At 56.8% G+C, this 14103-nt stretch overlaps 1 protein-coding gene across 2 annotated transcripts in view; it reads right to left on the reverse strand.

The window, feature by feature from the left end:
- Positions 1–14103, reverse strand: part of KSR2 (kinase suppressor of ras 2) — a 435190-nt gene that overhangs the window by 309576 nt on the left and 111511 nt on the right. The window lies entirely within an intron of this gene.

Raw genomic sequence — 14103 nt, forward strand, 5'->3', positions numbered from 1 at the left:
AAGTCCCGTGCGTGTCCCACGTGGGCAGATACCTACCCCCGCCCCAGCCGGCCAGAGGCAGGGGAGGGGCAGCCCCAGGCCACCACTCTTCTCTGCCTGTCACCTGCCCGGGCAGCTGCACTTCTTTCTTCATCTGTAAACTGGGGGCAGGCATGCCAGGAAGTTAATTCACTCAAAGGACATTTCAGGAAAATGAAGCGGTGTTGAAAGCCAGCGAGGAAATCCTTGCTGGACTACGGAAGGAGCGAACGAGCTGGCGCAGGTCAGACACTGACCAGGAACAGGAATGCAGGTGCAGTGATGAGAGCAGCCAAGCACCAGGCACCTGGCACACGGTTACTCCATGCCAGGCACCGCACTGTGCCTACTGGATCTCATTTCATCCTCGACGCAGCCCAAGAAGTAGGGACAATTCCACCCCTCCCCACCCCAAGAAGTAAAGAGACAGAGACAGGCAGAGAGAACTCTCATCCCCTGGTTCACTCCTCCAATACCCACAATGGCCAAGAGGGAGCTGGACCAAAGCTGGGAGCTGAGAGCCCAATCCAGGTCTCCCACGCAGCTGGCAGGGACCCACGTACGTAAGCCAGCGCCTGCTGCGTCCCAGAGTGTACACTGGCAGGAAGCTGGATCAGAAGCAGAGGCAGGGGCCCGCACTGTGGTGTAGTGGGCAAAGCCACCTGCAGCATCGGCATCCCCTATGGGTGTTGGTTCAAGTCCTGGCTGCTCCACTTCCAACCCAACGCCCTTCTAATGTGCCTAAGTGCTTGGGCCCCTGTACCCACACGGGAGACCCAGAAGAAGCTCCTGGCTCCCAGCTTCGGATTAGCCCAGTTCTGGCTGTTGTGACCATCTGGAGAGTGAACCAGCAGATGGAAGATCTTGCTCTTTCTGTCTCTGTCTCTCTTTCTGTAACTCTGCCTTTCAGATAAATAAATAAGTATTTAAAAAACAAAAAAGCAGAGGCAGGACTTGAACCCAGGCACTCCAGTGTAGGATGTGGGCATCTTAGCTCTGCTCTTAGCCCCAGGCCAGACACCCACTGCAGCGGGGACCATTATTATCTGAATCTCCAGGCCAGCAAGTGAGACTCCGGCACGTGAATTAGCTTTCCGAAGCCCAGGGCAAGTACCTGGCACACGGTAACCGGGAACAGGCAGAGCAGAGGTGGAACTAGGGACTAAAGTATCATCATTCCTGGCTGGCACTGTGGCTCACTTGGCTAATCCTCTGCCTGCGGCGCCAGTACCCCAGGTTCTAGTCCCAGTTGGGGAGCCAGATTCTGTCCTGGTTGTTCTTCTTCCAGTCCAGCTCTCTGCTGTGGCCCAGGAAGGCAGTGGAGGATGGCCCAAGTGCTTGGGTCCTGCACCTGCACGGGAGACCAGGAGAAAGCACCTGGCTCTTGGCTTCAGATTGGTGCAGCGCGCCGGCCATAGCGGCCATTTGGGGGGTGAACCACTGGAAGGAAGACCTTTCTCTCTGTCTCTCTCTCTCTCACTGTCTAACTCTGCCTATAAAAAAGAGAGAGAGTAAGTAAGAAGGAAGGAAGGAAGGAAGGAAGGAAGGAAGGAAGGAAGGAAGGAAGGAAGGAAGGAAATCATTCCTGATCACCACACCCTGAAAGACAGCCAGCTCGGCACTGTGTACCAGGAAGCACCACTAAACATACTTGTCAGGTTTTGTGTTCTATAAACCTGGACCTTGCCTGCTTGCACACAACTGAGCAGGGACTTTCTTTCAACGGAGAGACCGTCTCGTCTTTCCAGATGGCCACAGACACAGCTGGCGTCCTCACGATCGCACGGCTGCCATTTAGTGAGCACAAGCTATGGACCGGTGCTGAGCTACAGGCTCAGCCGTGGGAGACTAACGCGGCGGCCATGCTGTGGACACCCAGAGGCAGGGCCCAGGCAGGGCCCAGGCAGGGCCGGCGGCCATGTCCCCGTCTGTCCTTTGCAAAGCTCTAGAGGACTCTGGCCTTGCCCCCAGCCCCTCATCATGTCACTTCCTCCCCACCTGCTGCCTGGCCATGGGCTCTGATGCAACCGATCCCAGGGCATCACCAGTATCAACAGAGACCTAGGATGAGGTGACTACCCCCACTGGGTCCATGTTCCTCAGAACCCCACCTGAAGCCTTGGCGCCACCAGGCTCTGTGCAGGAGTCCAGCCAGGTGACCTGGGCTGAGCGACTTCTGCATGGCACCTGGGTCCCTGGGACCCACTGCTGTCCACTTCCGCTCTCCCAGAGCCCGGGGCGTGCTATGCAGCAGCAGCCGCGCGCGAGGCCCCGAGCGCAATGCTGGCTCCGTGACTCCCCTGTGCTGTGCAGCCGTGTGGTCAGGCCCTGCCCCCTCTCTGATCCCCGACCCCGCCCTCTGCACCGGGCTCAGGGAAGTCTGCACTTTGGACAGCTGCAGCAAGGCTGTTCGTGCCGAGGCCCTGTGTGTGACGAGGCCGGCGTGTGGCGAGCACGAAGGAGTGCCTTTTACGCAGCAGCAGAAGCCATAACCATCGGAGCAGACACCCGTGGGACTCGGAGTGCTGCAGCCGATTCTCTGGGAAGGAGGCATGGGAAAGGTTGATCTGTGGCACTGAGAAGGGACGGTGATGACTGGGGCTTAGCTACACAGTGCAGCGACTACAGAGACCGACGAAATGAACCCAGAGAGGGACGGCAAATACAAATGTCAAACATGTGCAAAGTGCATAAGTGTATATCCACTCTGGAGGAGTGGGTTTCGAGTGTTTTCCTCATAACAAAATGTAAGTGTTTGTGGAGATAAGTATGTTTTCTATAACTTAAACACTATACAATGTATACACTGTATACACAATGTACATAACTTTATCAAAGCAGCCCATAATACCCCATATGTATGCACAATTTTTATGTCTTCATTAAATTAATTTTCTCCTTTTTTTTTAAGATTTATTTATTTGAAAGACAGAGTTACAGAGAGAGGCAGAGAGAGAGAGAGGTCTTCCATCTGTTGGTTCACTCCCCAGATGGCCGCAATGGCCAGAGCTGTGCCGAAGCCAGGAGCCAGAAGCTTCTCCCTGGTCTCCCACGCGGGTGCAGGGGCCCAAGGATTTGGGCCAGCTTCTACTGCTATCCCAGGCCACAGCAGAGAGCTGGATGGGAAGAGTAGCACCCGGGACTAGAACCAATACCCATATGGGATGCCGGCACTGCAGGCCAGGGTGTTAACCTGCTGTGCCACAGCACTGGCCCCAATGTTCTCTTTTTTCTTACCCATTGGCCCCATGAACATTCAGAAAATATCAGCAGACACTGAGCTGCCTCCTCCTCTCAGCTCCTCTACATGTGTTTGATCTCATTAATCTCCCTCTGTCAACAGCTTGGGGTCTGGTCTCAGGGTCCCCTCAGGACCCTGGAGGACCGGAAGTCCAGAGGAGCTGGACTAAAATCCTTTTCACGCTCTGCTCGATGCACAGGAGGGAAGGAAAGTGGGCGGGGCAAGGCGGGGCACAGGTGTTTTCCCTGTGGGCCTCTCCCTTCTTCCAAAAGATAAAAAAATTAAAAATAGGGGGCCGGTGCTGTGGGGTGGTGGGCTAAGTCTCCACCTGTGGCTCTGGCATCCCATATGGGGCGTGGTTTGAGTCCCGGCTGCTCCACTTCCCGTCCAGCTCCTTGCTATGGCCTAGGAAAGCAGCAGCAGATGACCCAAGTGCTTGGGCCCCTGCACCCACATGGGAAACCTAGAGGAAGCTCCTGGCTCCTGGCTCCTGGCTCCAGATCAGCCCAGCTCTGGGGACAGCAGCCATTTGTGGAGTGAACCAGTGGATGGAAGACTCTCTGTCTCTCCCTCTCCTTGTCTATAATTCTACCTCTCAAATAAATATATAAAAATCTTCACAAAAAAAAAAAAAGAGAAAAGAAAAGAAAAAGAAAACAACATCCAAAAACAAAACCCAGGCAGGACTTCCAGAGCATGCGCATAACTGCCTTCGGCACTGAAGCCCACAAGAGCAAAAGACACTGCAAGAAAAACTGTCGTGAGCCATGACGATTTGAACAGAAGAAAAAAATCACAAACCTCGGCAGATTTGCAATTTGGCAATAAAACAAAACAGTGGGCCCAGGAGCCAGCAAAGAAACCAGACAGGGCTGGCTGGCCATGGGAGGTGTGACCCCCGTCCCCTGGACTCATGGGGATCTGCTTCCCCAAAGAAAGACCACAATGCCTATGCTAACGCAAGGAACACAAACCCATGCCACGCACCCACACTGCCACAGCCTTGGAGCTAAGATGCACACAAGAGGGAGGAGTCAGCCACAGAAAAGGTGTCGCAGACAGAAGAAACACGTGCAAAAGTGGAAATGAAATGTTCACGTTCCGAGAATCCACAAGCAGCATCCCTGAGCCGACCCAACAGTCAGCACCGCAGTAGGGAGTCGTGGGGTGAACCCAGCGAGCCAGCCTCAAGGGCGGGAACTCGGCTCCCCGGCCCCGCGCCAACACCAAACCCGCGACACAGAGGCAGGGCAAGGGGCTGTGGAGGCTCTGTGCTGTGGCCTGCACGTAACACACCCTAGGACAGCAGCAGGCTCAGCGAGGCCAGGTGGCCAAGCCAGGCTCCCGCAGCCAGAGATGCCAGGGGCAGGGCCGGGACCCGAGCACTTGTCACCAGCCCTGAGCTCCAGCCACTGCTGCCTCCTTTCGGATGCAATCGGAAGCTGTTTATCTGCAAAACTGCTGAAAGTTTCAACGAGGTCCCTGGGGAGAGAGTGAGCTGGTGTGTGTGTGTGTGTGTGTGTGTGCATGTGCGTGCTATGTGCTCGCGTGTGCGAGGCAGGGGGCGGGGGCGCTGGGTAGTACATCCTGACTCCCAGCTTTCATCTGCTTCCTGCTAATCTGTCTAAAGACCTCTGGGAATACGGAGCTGTGGGCACGAGCAGCCCAGTTCCAACTCAATTAGGGCTTTCTGTGCTTTGACAGGGTCTCGGCTCACACAATCTCCTGGCTTTCATCCGGCCTCTGAAGACTTCCGCTGTCACCCTCCCCATTGTCACCGCCATGGCCTCCAGCACCCCCAGAGCCACAGCAGCCACATTCCTGGAGTACTCGGGGTGAGTCAAGCTGCAGGTTGTCAGTGGGGAGTGACCGTGCCCCTGGGTCCCGGGAGGCAGGTTGGATCGTCACCTCGAGGGGCCCGGGGCCAGAGACGCTGCCCACCACCGACAGTCACCCAGCCCCAGTGATGTCCGTGTTTCTAACTGGACACTGCCAAGAAAATGTGCCCCTGCGGCCTGTGCCCCAGCACAAGGGACTGCAGGACGACAACTGTTCCTGAGAGGTGCCCCCACCCACAGCCCCAGGACGGCCTGCAGCGAGAGGGACCCTGGGTAAGCCTCCGGCCCCCGCCGAGGACCTCTGTAGTCTGGAAAGCATCTCCCCTTGGGGGACTCCGTACGTCCTGTGTTATGTACAAGACCAAGGGGAACCTTTCCCAAGTTCTCACACGTGTTCTCACACGTGCTGGCAGCACCTCTGGCTCTGCTCTGACACCTCAGAGGAGAAGACATGCGCAAGTGAACCAGTAGACAGCAGCTCACTCTGTCTCTGTTTCTTTGCCTCTCAGATAATTTTTAAAACTCACAGACAACATGCCACGGTTCAGTATTAACATGCCTGCCTCAAAGACAGGGGCCCCACCAGGGACGAGGCAGGCCCAGAGGCCCAGTCGGGACGCATACCCCAGGCTCGGAAGGCACTTGACCGGGGCTGGGGAAGCAGCAGCGGCCAGGAGCCCAGCCCTGTGCCTGGTCTCTGTCTCCCCGTGCCAGGCACGGGGCAGGTGCTCAGATGCTGCCTTCAGGTGACGCGAGTCCTGCTGCCTCTCTTCACAGCCACTCCTGGAGACCACCCCTGCAGTGGGAGCTCCCCCGGGATGTGCCCCCCCCCCCAGGGAATGAAGCCACCGCCTGCAGGTTCCCTGTCAACCTTTCCCCTCCCAACCTGGCCCTGCAGTGTGGCAGGGAGGCGGATGCCAGGCCCCCAGGACACCAGGGCTGAAGGAAGGAGAGCCCTGGCTAGGCCACAGGGGCAGGAGCCTCGAGCCTTCCCCACGCCCTCCTCTGCTGGGTCAAGGTGGCCCCTGGCTTCCTCAAGCCGGCCCAGAATGTTCTCTCTGTGAATCGGAATTCAGGCCCCACCAGTGCCCTGATGTGGCTGGGTCAGCCTCTCCCCTCCCTGACACTCGGTCTCTCCTGATGATTGCACTTAGGGGCACCTTCTTGGAACCCTGTCCCCGGCACCCCGAGTCCAGGCTCTCGTCTTCACTAAAGGAAGATGGTCGCTGAGCGCCCTCTGGTGGCCAAACATGACACTGCAACACCAAGAAGTGGCCCCTGTTGGGTGCTGTCCAAGAAAATTAGTCCCCGGAGGAAACAGCGTCCCAGTGTCTATAGCCAACCAGCCACAGGGGTCTCACTGAACGCCACCCCTCTGTCCTCCCACCCACCGTGCTCACAAAGACAGGAGGCCTTTGAAGCTAGAGCTTGGAAAACCCTCCATCAGCCTGTCACCCAGGGTGCCCTGATAGCCCGCTACAAAGTCTGTCCGCCTCGTTTCTCCTCCGCTGAGCACCAGACTGAGCAGGGGAAAACAAAACCGCTAAAGAAAGAAAATGATCAGATGACAAAGCTAAGCTGAGCCCAGCTCCAAGGACAGGGCTGGCGAGGAGGGGGAGGGAGCAGGGTCTCCACTCTCCCTGCAGCTTCCCGTTTCCCTTTCCATGGGAGAAGTGACGTCCACAGGGAGACTGGAGTGTGAGAAACCCCGCATCCAGAATCCCACTAGAAAGATGGCTGCTCCCACCCCCAAGCCAACAGTGGCTCCCACCTGCAAGTGGCCCCCAGAGAGGACGGCTGGGCTGTGTCTGTATACCCAGCACTCCACAGAGCACAGGTGTGGTCCCCACCTCAGAGGACTCACAGGCTGGGGGGAACAGGCAAGAAAAGTCAAATGGGGCCAGTGTCATGGCACGGAAGGTTAAGCCGCAGCCTGCAGTGCCAGCATCCTGTGTGGGTTCCAGTTCGAGTCCCGGCTGCTCCACTTCCCATCCAGCTCCCTGCTAAGGCTCTTAGAAAGACAGCAGAAGATGGCCCAAGTGCTTCAGCCCCTGCCACCTACGCGGGAGACCTGGACGGCGCTCCTGGCTCTGAGCCTAAGCCTGGCCCGGCACTGGGCCTTCTGGGGAGTGAACAGCAGATGGAGGATGTGTGTGTGTGTGTGTGTGTGTGTGTGTATGAGAGAGAGAGAGAGAGAGAGAGAGAGAGAGAGAGACTGACTGTGCCTTTCACATAAATCTTTTACAAGAAAGAAAAGAGCAGGCAGCACGGAGAACGCTGTGTCATGACAGCGCGTGTCTGGGGTGAGGCTGATGTGAGCTGAAGCTCAGCTCTCCAAGTGCTGGCTGTGTGACTTCAGGCAAGTCCCTGACCCTCTCTGGGCATGCCCCCGCTTCCTGCCGTCCCGCCTTCCCCCGAGCCCTGGGTCTAGCAAGCGCTGGATAAATGACAGCCCTGTAACTCTGATCCCTCCTGTAAGCGCGGACTCGCTCCCCCCAGCCCTGGTGCTCCATGTCCCAGCTCTGTGCATTTACTCTGCTCTTCTTTATGCCGCGCTGAGCACTCTCCTGGTTCGCAACTTGTGTGCATTTGTTTTAACCGAATTCTTGCTTGATCTTTACCAACAGAGGTCACTAAACTTTTCTTTCAAGAGCCTGACTGCAAGGGTCTCAGGTCTGCAGGGCTGCAGATGCAGAGTCTCTGCCAACTGCACCACTCTGATGCAGCAACAGCCACAGGCAACAGGTGAACCAAGGAAGGCAGGGTTCCAATAAAACTTTATTTACAAAAGCAGGCAGAGGGCCAGCAGGCTCTGGTTTGCTTGCTCCTGATCTACAGAGTATCTCTCGTTATCTGCTCATTCTACCTCCCACACGACCCCATCACTGCCAGCCAAGGGTACCTCAAAACATTCATGCAAAATGGGATTAAAGAAAAACGTACTCCAGTACAAAAAAATAATTGAAGTCCATGCACATCAAGGGGTCTTCAAAAAGCTCATGCAAATACATATCATGGGAAAACAGGCAAAGGCTTCAGGGTTCTTGCACAGAAATAAAAGTTTTGGGAAGCCTCTCTCTTATGTCTCTTTCCTAGAGCAAATCTATAAATGCCTCGATTCTTCCCTCCGAGGACACAGTTTCACTTGTGTCAACACTAACAAAACCTAAGTAAGCAAAACTGGCAGGCTATGAAGGAAGGGACTGTCACAAAACCCTGAGGCAGCACCCCCTGCTGACATACAGCCCTGCACGGCTTTACAGAGAAAGACTTCTGCAGGCACACCTGCCCAGCAGGCGTCCGCCTCGCTTAGGAATGACGCAGCTCCTGTCAGTAATCCTTGTGGCCCACGATTATAGCCTCGAGGTACCTTGTGTAACCCTCCCCCACTTCGCCTTTGAAAGCTTCCCCTTAGCACAGGTGTTGGAGCTGCGGCGAAGTCACTGCTTGGGACGCCCACAGCCCACATGAGTGTGGGCGCTGAGTCCTGGCTGCTCCGCTTCCGATCCAGCTCCCTGCTAAGGCACCTGGGAAAGCAGCAGAAGATGGCCCAAGGGCTTGGGCCCCTGCCACTCAGGTGAGACCCGAATGGAGTTCTAGGCTCCTGGCTTCAACCTGGCCCAGCCCTGGCCACTGAGACCGTCTAGGGAGTGAACTACAGGACCTGCGGAAGATCCTTTTGTCTTTCCCTCTCCCTCTACCACTCTGCCTTTCAATAAATAAAATAAACCTTAAAGAAAAGAAAAACAATTCAGCAAAGCAAAAGGCCACTTGAGTGCAAATTGTGATCACAAAGAAGCAGAGTGGTCCTGTAGCTTCCAGCAAGCCTGTCTCAATCTCGGAATGTTCTAGAAAGAAGCAAAAATAATCTTGCTCCAGGCAGTGTTCTTTTGTATCCCTCAAGCCCTCCCTGCCTCCCCACTGCACATTCACTGCCCCTTTTTCAAGTTTTATTTTCATTTTACTTGAAAGGCAGGGACACAGAGAGAGACAAAGAGATCTTCCATCTGTTGGTTTACTCCCCAGATGCCCTCAATGGCTGAAACTGGGCCAGGCCAAAGCCAACAGCTAGAACCCCACCCGGGTCTCCACTGGGTGGCAGGGAGCCACCTTAACTGCTGCACCAAATGTCCACCCCTTTACTGCGCCTTTTCATGCTCCCAAGAAAGCCTCACACCCCGGGTCACAGGCATGGCCGGGAAGGATAAGGAGGGCCCAGATCTGCTGGGAGTTTTCCCATCTGTGAAATGGGCACTGGGCCTGCTCTGGCCCTTCCCCACATACACACACAGCCATGAGCTCACAACAAGTCACGCGGGTGCGGGTGCTCTGTGTAGGTGCCACTCGGCTCTCGGAGTTCGCCCACGGCCTCAAAGTGAGCGTCTTGTTCCCCCTCTTCCCTGCAAAGCCCCCAGGGCTGCCCCCACAGCAGAGCACAGCAGAAGCACGGGGACCAGGGAAAGTTGTCACACGGGCCTGGGTCCGACACTCAGCTGCTGGGTGAGCCCAGGCAAAGACCCACCTCTCTGAGCCTCGACTATCACACCAGAAAATGGAAATCACAATCCTACTGGCCTCGGGAGCTAGCTAAGAGGATGGGATGAGGCAGAAACACACAACGATGATCCCGCATGGGACCCAGGCCTGCAAAAGCCAACCTCCACCATCGTCATCAACCCCCTCGCTCACTCCATGACCGCTCTGTGCACTCCAGCTCTGGGACTGTCCCGGCACACGGGTTCTCAGTGTGGTCCCCAAACTGGCATCATCAACATCACCTGTGCAGATGCCCAGGCGTCTCCCTGGACTGGGCTGAAAGGGGAGTTCTGGCATGGTGCCCCCCTAAAAGACTACGATGCATGCAGAGGTTTGGAAACCTCTGTCTGAATGGGAAAGAAGCATGCATGCAAATAAACAAAACCACTTGAGGTGTGGTTGGATCTATGAAATAAAGGAATGAAGGGAAAACAAGGCAGTGCCACATGCCACCGTCACCCCAGTCCTAGGAGAACTCCCGCCCACCAGAGGCAAGAACACGCCCTTCCAACATCCACATCACCTGCGCCCTAGAGCCTCGGCTCTGGAGGACCGTGGGCCGTGGAAACGCTGTGTGGCCAGGCAGGCGTGGGCGACCCCTAGAGAACAGCAGCCCCAACGTGGAGTGGGGAACGGGCTATGGAGCTGCAGCAGTGCTGGGGGGACCGTGGCTCAAGGAGGAGAGAAAGAAGGAAGGCGCTGAATTGGAACTCAAGTCCAGGGGCCCCGCCATGGTCTGGCTGCTTGTGCCCCCCCAAGTTCACGTGCTGCAATCTAACCCCCCAGGTGAGGGTACCAGAGCGGGGGTCTTGGGGGTGAAGAGGTCACAGAAGCAGCCCCAGAGGGCAGTCTTTGCCTCCTGTCCTGTGAAGCCACAAGGTGGCCCCTGTGAGGAGTCGGCCGTCGTCAGACCTCAGAGCTGCCTGCACACTGGTCTCGGGTGGCCCCGTTCCTGGAACTGTGGGCAACACACTGCTACTGTTTATAAACCACTCAGAATACAGTATTGTGTTCTAACAGCCTGAAAGTACCACAGGCTCCTTAGAGCAAAAAGAGAGGAGGGTAGGAAGAAAGAGAGAAGTGCACTGGAGACAGAAAAAGGCTAGGGGCCCCTGGTCATGGTGGTGATGGTGGTAATGACGGTATCAGGATGGCGGTGACGGCGATGACTGTGTTGGTGATGGCAGCCATTGTAGGATGGGGTGGGGACGGTGATGGTGGTGGTGACAGTATGGTGAGGATGATGGCAATGATGGTGATGTGATGGCGGCGGCAATGGTAATGTTAGTGATGGTGGTAGTGGCTGCAGGATGGGGCGGAGACAATGATAGTGATGTTGGTGATGATGGTGATGGTGATGATGGTGGTGATGGTGTGATGGTGATGGTGGTATGGTGACCATGTTAGTGATGTTGGTGATGGTGACAATGATGGTGACAGTGCTGATGGTGGTGATGGTGTGATGGTGATGGTGGTATGGTGACGGTGTTAGTGATGGTGATGATGGTGATGGTGACAACGATGGTGATGTGATGATGGTGAGGAGATGGTGGTGGCAGTGGTGACAATGTTAGTGATGGAGGTGACGGTGACGGCTGCAGGACGGGGTGGAGACAGTGACAGTGGTGGTGATGCTGACACCATGACAACAACAGGATGGATCAAGTTCTTAATCCAGGCCAGGCCCTCGGACCGCCTGTACCATCTCCCATAACCCTGCCAAGGGCCAGTGACACAGCCATGACCAGATCCCCACCCCACTGTGGGAAGCAGAGCTCAGCACCAGGAAGTGCCTTCCCCAGAATCACTGAGCCAACAAGACTGCTCAGCCAGAACTTCAACCCGGCTGCTGGGCTCCAGGTCCAGCACCCTTAGCAGATGACTGGAGACTGGGAAGCAGAGGGGAACAGTGCAGAAGACCAAGCCCTGGCCACGCCCCAGGCCCGGAGGACACCCCCTTAGCCTGCTCCGTTTTCCCTCCTCCACAGCACGGACTACCCTGATGCACCAAGCCACGTTCGTGCTCCTGACGACAATCACTTATTCTCTGATCCCTCCTAGAACAGACTCCCCCGGGGACACATGTGAAAGCAGGCATCCCCAGAGCTAAGAACGGTGCCAGGGGGCTGGCGTTGTGCGCAGTGGGCTAAGCCACTGCTCACAACACCGACATCCTGTGTCACAGCACTGGTCCCAGTCCCAACTGCTCTGCTTCCAATGCAGCGCCCTGCCAATAGGAATGGGAAAGCAATGGAAGATGGCCCAAGGACTTGGGTCCCTGTCATGCATAGGGGAGACCCAGATGGAGTTTCTGGCTCCTGGCTGTGGCCTGGCCCAGCTCTAATAGTTGCAGCCACTTGGGGAGTGAACCAGTAGATAGAAGATCTCTCTCTCTCTCTCTCACACACACACACACACACACAGTCTTTCAAATAAACAAATCTTTTAGGAAGATAAATCAAGCTTTTGCCATCCTCTGCGAATGAGAGAGAGAGAGAGAGAGAGAGAGAGAGGCTGGTTGATACGTATCTTGGTCAGGCACACAGGCACAAAGCTGTCCTTCCTCCATTTTTGCAGCCAACACGTGTGTCCCTTCAGTCGCTAACAAACATGTGCTGAGCCCCCACCCCATGCTGGATTTCAAAATGTCTGATTTCCTCATTGTAGCCCTGGTTGAGAGCTGGAGACATCAACACAAATATGACAAAGCCTGCAGGAAGCAGGAGTCTGGGGAGACTAACACAGTACCCAGCGGAGGGTGGAAATGATGGAATCACACAGCTCCCACGGTGGCAAGAAGCGCCAAGGGACTGTCATTTCTGAGGGTAGAATTTGAGAGCAGGATCTTAGCAGACAGCTCACTGCTGCCCCCTGGTGGAGATGAGGAGGAAGCACCGCATGGCAGTCATCTGCCCAGCCTGCCCACAGCAAGGTCATAGTGCGACAAGGCAGGGAGGCAAGGAGACCACCGCCGTAAGGGACGGCCACGTGCTGGCAGACGCACGCAATTCAATCACTCGTTCCACCAAGCTCAGAGGCCTTGCAGCAGGCGCGTGCCTGGCATGCTGGGAAGAACCGAGGCGGGCAGAAAGGAAATGAGCAAGACGGAGAGGAGAGGCCGGGCCAGAGGTGCCGAGGTCCAGCCCTTGGAGGCCCTGGGGCCACGGCCAAGGGGTCAGCTGGGCTTCAGACCCAGGAAAGGCCTGCGAGAGGACCACGCTTCGGGTGGGGCCTGAGGATGCCAGAGATTCACTAGAAAGACCCGGAGAAGGGACCCCTGGGCCATGGGTGAGGCGGAGCCCACACCGGGCCCAGGGGATGGACGTGTTGGTCACTGATGGCTAGAGAGGGGTCATGACCTGTGGGGCTCCCAGTGAGAGCCAAGCCTGGGGGGTGCCCTGTGACCACGGGATGCAGAGGGGGAGGGCATATTCACTCAAAAGTATCTGCAGGACCCCCACTGCATGCCTGGTGCTGCCCTGCAGCCTGGGAACAAGACAGGGGCTCCTGCAGCCTGCAGCCTGCAGCCCGGCGCGGGGCCGGAGGCCTCTGATTAAAAAATCGCCCCCCAAATCAGAATCAAAATGTGCTCTGCGTCCTGCCTCCCTCCTACAGCAATGAGAAGTGGCCAGGGACACTCGGGAGAGTCAGAGCCAGGGACCGGCCCTGCACGGGGAGGTCTTAGCAAGGGGTCTTAGCTGAGCCGACCTCAGCCCTGAGCAGTGGGGAACTGGCTCTAAGCACGAGGCACCAAGGGATTTGCTTAGAGGACGCTGTCTCAGGACCTCCCCCGGCAACGTGCGGCGGTTCTTTTAAAGGATGAAGAGCGCTGGCTGAGTCAGAGGACGCTGCAGGCGCTGGACCGGGAAGCCCCCTCTCGGCCGTGCTGGCGCAGCCGGGTCGTGGGCCGACAGCTCCGTGCCACGGCTAAGGAGCACATGACTGTCCCAGCAGTCCCTGCCGGTGGCTTTGCTTCCCAGAGAACATCCGGAAAGATCTAGAGCCCCTGCCGTCTGTAATGACTGCAAACGGGGCAGGAGGCAGGGGCGTCCTTATCTATGGGGCGGGGGCAAGGGTCTGCTCAGGACAACCCTCGACTCACGGTCCCTTCTGAGGTGGGCTGTAGCCCGAATCAGGAGGAAGAATGCAAACGGGCACGCGTGGGGGCTCGGCCAACGGTGGCTTCCCACACGCTGTCTGTTCACCGCCCTGCCTCCCGACTGCTGGCTCCTAACAGCGTGGGGCAGTACTTGTCCAGGGTTGGAGTTCGTTCCAGCAAGGGCACCTGACACCGCAGACTGGTGTTCAACAGTGACACCTGCTGGCGGGAACGGGCATAGCCGCGTCCATGGGCCCAGAACGCTGGCGGTGAGGCGATGCATGCAGACGACCCCTGGGGACTGAAAGACCCCAGAGGTGGTGAAGGAATCGCCAGACTGGAGAGAAGCAGAAGTCGCAAGAGAAGGCTGA

The sequence above is a fragment of the Oryctolagus cuniculus genome, chromosome 21 (genome assembly GCF_964237555.1).
Source record: "Oryctolagus cuniculus chromosome 21, mOryCun1.1, whole genome shotgun sequence".
In the NCBI taxonomy this organism is placed as follows: domain Eukaryota; kingdom Metazoa; phylum Chordata; class Mammalia; order Lagomorpha; family Leporidae; genus Oryctolagus; species Oryctolagus cuniculus.